Source organism: Trichosurus vulpecula, chromosome 2 (assembly GCF_011100635.1).
Source record: "Trichosurus vulpecula isolate mTriVul1 chromosome 2, mTriVul1.pri, whole genome shotgun sequence".
Classification (NCBI taxonomy): Eukaryota; Metazoa; Chordata; class Mammalia; order Diprotodontia; family Phalangeridae; genus Trichosurus; species Trichosurus vulpecula.
Genome location: NC_050574.1, coordinates 284,578,624 through 284,584,167, shown reverse-complemented (window position 1 = coordinate 284,584,167; position 5,544 = coordinate 284,578,624). Strand labels below are relative to the sequence as shown.

Here is a 5,544-nt window from a genome sequence, read left to right as displayed (position 1 = left end):
TAGGGGTAGGCGGGTGGGTGAAGGGGCGGGGTCTGTGTGTACAGTTCGGGGCGCCCGGCCCGGGCGGGGGTGCAAAAGAGGTGGGGCCGGAGTCGGAGGGCGGGGCCTAGAGTCCTGCGCTTCCTGGTCTTGAGCCAAGGCACCCTGAGGACTTAGCGTCGCTTCCCGTGAGACCGTCTTGCGGCCCATGTCCTGGGGGAGACTGGTTTGCCCGCTACCGCGCTGTGAGTGACCGAGATTAACGAAAGACAAAACGCTTCGAGTAGGAGCGGGCGAGTGACCAGTCCAACCGCCCCCCGTCGGATCAGAGGAGCCGCAGAGGCAGCACTAGCGCCAGCTCCAGCGCCGGGAGCGGCCTAGCTCTTGGGATCCTCTTCCAGGAAGCCAGCAGAGCCGCTGGTGGAGGCCCCGGAACCTCCACGCTGGCCTTGACCTTGGCCCTCGGGGCTTCTCTGCCACGTCGAGGGGCTGCGCTGGCGGCCTCGCGAGACTTCCTGCGGGCCTGTCTCACCTCAGCTGTCATCATGTCTTACACCACGCGTGCTGTAGGGAACGTCCACCGCAAGGCCCGCACGTCGCCTTACCCGCAGTCCACGGTGGAGCGGTGTCACGTCCCCGACGACAAAGTAGCCTGGTTGGTTGAGTGGCGGGAGTATAAGCCCGTGGAGTACACGGCGGCCGCCGTCCTGGCCGGACCTTCGTGGGCAGATCCCCAGATAGGGGAAAGGAGTTTTTCTCCCAAGTTCAACGAGAAGGATGGCCTCGTTAACCGCAAAAGCCACAATGGCCCCTATGAGATCGAAAACGGACGGCCCAGAAATCCTGTGGGACGGACGGGACTCGCTGGCCGGGGACTTTTGGGACGTTGGGGCCCAAACCACGCAGCAGACCCCGTCATTACCCGATGGAAAAGGGACAGCTATGGAAATAAGGTCTCCCACTCTGTTTCTGGAAAAAATATCCTACAGTTTGTAGCCATCAAGCGGAAAGACTGTGGAGAGTGGGCGATCCCAGGCGGCATGGTGGATCCGGGAGAGAAAATCAGTGCTACCCTGAAACGAGAGTTTGGTGAAGAAGCAATGAATTCCTTAGAGAAGTCCAAGGCTGAAAAGAAAGAGCTGGAGGAACAGTTGCACAAACTCTTCAGCCAGGAGCATTTAGTAGTTTATAAGGGATATGTGGATGACCCTCGAAACACGGATAATGCATGGATGGAGACCGAAGCTGTGAACTATCATGATGAAACAGGTGAGACGATGGATAATCTGACTCTGGAAGCAGGAGATGATGCTGGGAAGGTTAAATGGGTGGAAATCAGTGATAAACTCAAACTTTATGCCAGTCACTCCCAATTCATCGAACTTGTGGCTGAGAAGCGAGGAGCTCACTGGAGTGAGGACTGAGAGGCCCTGGCTGCCATGGAGGATACAGGAAACTCCAGGTATACTTAAGGTCTTCAAATAAACATCTGTAGGTCCAGGGAAAGAGCTCAGAACATTCATTTTAAAAGGTCACAAGTTTGACTTCAAAGAAGTTCTACCAGAAGACATCTATGATTCTTTGCAGAGGTGGGGGACTCGGTGTGGATCATTGCATATAACGTCAGAATTTTTTATTGAACTGGTTGGTTTTTCTGTGCTTTCCTCCCCCTTTCAAAACAAAACAAAACCTTTATTATAAGGAATGTCTGTCTGGGAGGAGAAGGTGGTCTGGGAAAATAAAAAGACAAGTCACATCCTAAACCAATTGTATTTGCCCTTGAGTCAGAGATTGGTATTTTAAACAATAGAGTGAAATGAGAAAGAGAAGAAAAACTTTTTAGCCACAAGATAAGTATAAATAACATTTCGTACATGTTATTTTTGTATTTGTCTTAGCCCAAATTAAATAACTGTTACTCTTTTAGTACTTGTTGGCCAAAATAAACGCCTAGCCAACAAGTTCCTTTGCTTTTTTCTTAGTTAATTCTCTCCTAACAATTTATTCTGCTTAGTTTTTCTCCACCTGAATTTTGTAGTATTGTTAATTTCATGCCAGGACATGTGCACCAGGAGCCATAACATTAGCAGTGGTCTAATGTAGCCTGATTTTTGTTTTGTTTTGTTTCAAAATTAGTCTCATATAGTCATGTTAAAACTGCTCTTAAGAACTGAAGCTGAATGTTTTTAACTTTAGAGCAATCAACTGAAAAAAAAAATCCAGTAATTATTTTATTAAGTGGTAGTAAAACTAGTATGTACATTGTTTCCATTTTAGAAAATCCTCAATAAAAACTTGTCTAGGCATGAAAAAAAATGTGATGTGCTTGCTTGAGGATACTATATTTCTGGGCCTTAGTGGTTTTTAAGGGGGAGGATTATGCTGTATAAGGAATTTATGATTTGGGTATGGGGTTAAACTAAATAAATTCTGAGGTGCCATCAATTAGGACCTGGATTTGAGTTCCATTTTTGCCATCTTGTGGCCCTAACTATACATTAGTTCCCTCATGTATAAAATGGGGATAATACCTCCCTTACCTGCTTCATTAGATTTTTATCAGGATCTCATGGAATTTAATACATATGAACATTTGAAAATGCTAAAGTACTCTACAGATGTAGTGATTATCTTTATTGTGACTCCTGCTTACATCTATTGTTCTAGCTATACTGAATGAACAGCAACTACAGGCTGGTAACTCCCTCCCATCTGCTTAATCCATGAAAGATTGGGGTAATGTAAACTGTTTTAAAAAAAAGGAAGCTTTATTATTTGCCTCAAAGAGGAAGTGTGGGGTTAGTGGGTAGAGTTGGCCTTGTCAGGAGGACCTGAATTCAAGCACATACTGAAGGTGTCACTGTTCTAAACCATCTCAGGCAACTCCCAGAGACTTGTTACAGAACATAATGTTGATTGCTTTGATGCAGACCAGAGCATGGGTATTGAACTAGGAGAGATAGAGGTAAGCTAAGAAAACAAAGTCGAATTTTGACCTCTATATATGTGGCAATGAATTTTAGCTTTTAGTTACTTGTTTTTAAAATTTGGAAAATTTTCTTGACTGTTTAATTCTGTATGGTGACACTTTTACTTAACATAGAAATATCAATTAATTTAATTTTTCGTACTTGAGTAACTAGGTTCCTTCCTGAGAAAAGATGTATGCTTTGTTGTTATTGTACTTGAATGTTGCAGAGAACAACAAAAAAGTAATTTCAGGAATTAAAATTTCCTTTGGGTTATTTCAGCACCATGATTTGTTTTATTGTTTAGAGACTTACACCTTCCCCCTATCCCCAATTAAAATCCTTTTCTTCAAGCAGCTGACATGGATAGAAACATATCTGGTGATTTCCAGATATTTGAATTTATGCTTTTGGAGCGGAAGAGTCATAGTTTTAGGGACTAAAGAGCAACTCCCAGCAGCCAAAAGGGACAATTTCCCTCAAACCCTTTGCCACTTAATTTTTACTCTACTTTTAAAAAAATTCCTCCCTTTTTTCACCTCTTTTTTATTAGTCTCTTCCTTTTAGTTTTCTAGTTTTAATTTTTTTTCCTATGCTCATTTTCACTTGCAATTCTTAAGTACTTTTTCTTTCTCAAGGTACAACACTGGCTTCCCATCTTGTTCCTTGTTGCTAGATTTTTGCTGTCTATTACTCTATACCTGGAATATGCTCTGTCCTCATCTCTTAGTCATGGAGCTCCCTTCAAGGTTCAGCTCAACTCCCACCTCCTTCAAGAGACCTTTCCAGATTCTCTTAGTTGTTAGTCACCTTCTATCCCCATCATTGTATTTATTTTGTATGTATCTTGCATTTACTTATATATGAACAAGACATCTGCCCTTAGAGAAATATAAGCGCTTTGAGAGTGAGGACTACATCCCTTTTTTTCTTTGTTTCTGTAGTCCCTAGCACTGTACCAGGCCATAATACAGGCCTATCAGTTGGTTGAAAGATAAACAAGTGGGGTGGTATTCTAGAGATCTCAGATCTTCCAAGTTGACATCAAACCATACTTTGGCTATGGCCATTCAACAAATTACAAATCCACCTGACTATTCTATTTTCTAGTGTGCATATCTCCATCTCATCATGATTGATAGATTCTGTCAAATGCTTTGTTGAAACACACACACACACACACACATAAAATGTAGCAAACTTGTAGAACTTACAGTGTTCCAGGCACTTTACATTATTATCTCATGCGATCTTCACAACAACTCTGGGAGGTTAGGTACATTATTCCCAATTTAGAGGTGAGAGAACTGAGGCAAACGGACTTAAGTGCTTTGGCCAGAGTCACACAGCTATTAAGTGTCAGAGGCCAAATTTGAACTCAGGTCTAACTGACTCCAGACCTAGTATTCTATCCAATGTACCACTTAGCTGCTAGGTAAAGTGTCTATATACTTTCCTTAATCTACCATGTCTTAAGAGGAAATGAGATTAGTTTGCTATTATCTTTTACATATGTATATAGCTACAGATATGTTAAAGATTTCCTTAGTAGTGTATTTTTTACTATTGCCAGGAATTTAAGTCAAGCTCACTGGACTCTTATTTTTCAGTATCTATTATCTTCCCTTTTTTAAAGATTGGGTTACAGTTACTCTCTTCTGGTCCTGTGGCACGTTTTCCGTCTTCTGTGAGTTTTCAGAGATCACTGACAGTGGCTCAGCAGTTAAATCCACCACTTTCAGTACCTGAGCTATAACTTTTCTAGGCCACTAACTTGAACTTATCAAAGACAAATAGGTACTCTTTTACTATCTTCTTATTCATCTTGGCTTTCAGCTCTCTATCAGCTTTTCCATTCCACAAGTCTTTCTTGATATAGAAAACAGAAGCAATAAAAGAATCGAGCAACCCCGACTTCTCTATACCCCAAATCCCTTTCTTGATTCTCCTCTTTCCCCTGGTAATAGTAAAAAAATAAAACAAAAAAAAACCCAAAACCCAGCAACAACAACAAAAATACCACTCCTAAGCATGCCTTTTCTTGTCCCTAGCTTTCTTTGTTAATCCACAACTTACTCTGAGCATTTCAGATGGTATTCTTGCAGATGCTATTTTTCCTCCGTTATCTGGTTTTGCTTCTATCTTCTATATACCTTTATAAAATCTAAGTTGAGTTAGTGAATTACTTGTGCAACCACACTGGGCTCTTTCCCTTTTTATCAGAGTAATTCCTTTCAGTGTCTTCAGAATTTTATTCTTGAGAGCTTACCACTGGGATGATTTCCCCTGTAGAATTTTAGGCCTTGGAATCCTATTTATCCTTTTTCTGAACTCTTTGAAACCTGCTATCCAAAAGTCTAGTTGCCATGTCACACTGTAACTAGCTTTTCTTACCTTCCCTGTCTGAAATTCTAAAATGGAATAGTCACTCCTCTCCAAATGTTCTCATCATTTATAACCCAGATATAAGTTCATCCTTTGTGTTGGTGAGGAATAAGTCTAGAATATCAGTTCCCCTAATTGATTCCTCTACCATTTGGAGGATCAAATGATCAATTAACCGAGAATTTATTAACTATTTAACTTTTAACAGAGT

The 5,544-nt window shown here is 41.6% G+C and overlaps 1 pseudogene across 1 annotated transcript; it reads left to right on the top strand.

Annotated features, from left to right (window-relative positions):
- The first annotated feature begins 268 nt into the window (after positions 1–268).
- Positions 269–3,232, top strand: LOC118839462 (annotated as a pseudogene). The gene has a single exon (XR_005009622.1). The product of XR_005009622.1 is annotated as an ADP-ribose pyrophosphatase, mitochondrial-like (transcript).
- Positions 3,233–5,544: the final 2,312 nt, after the last annotated feature.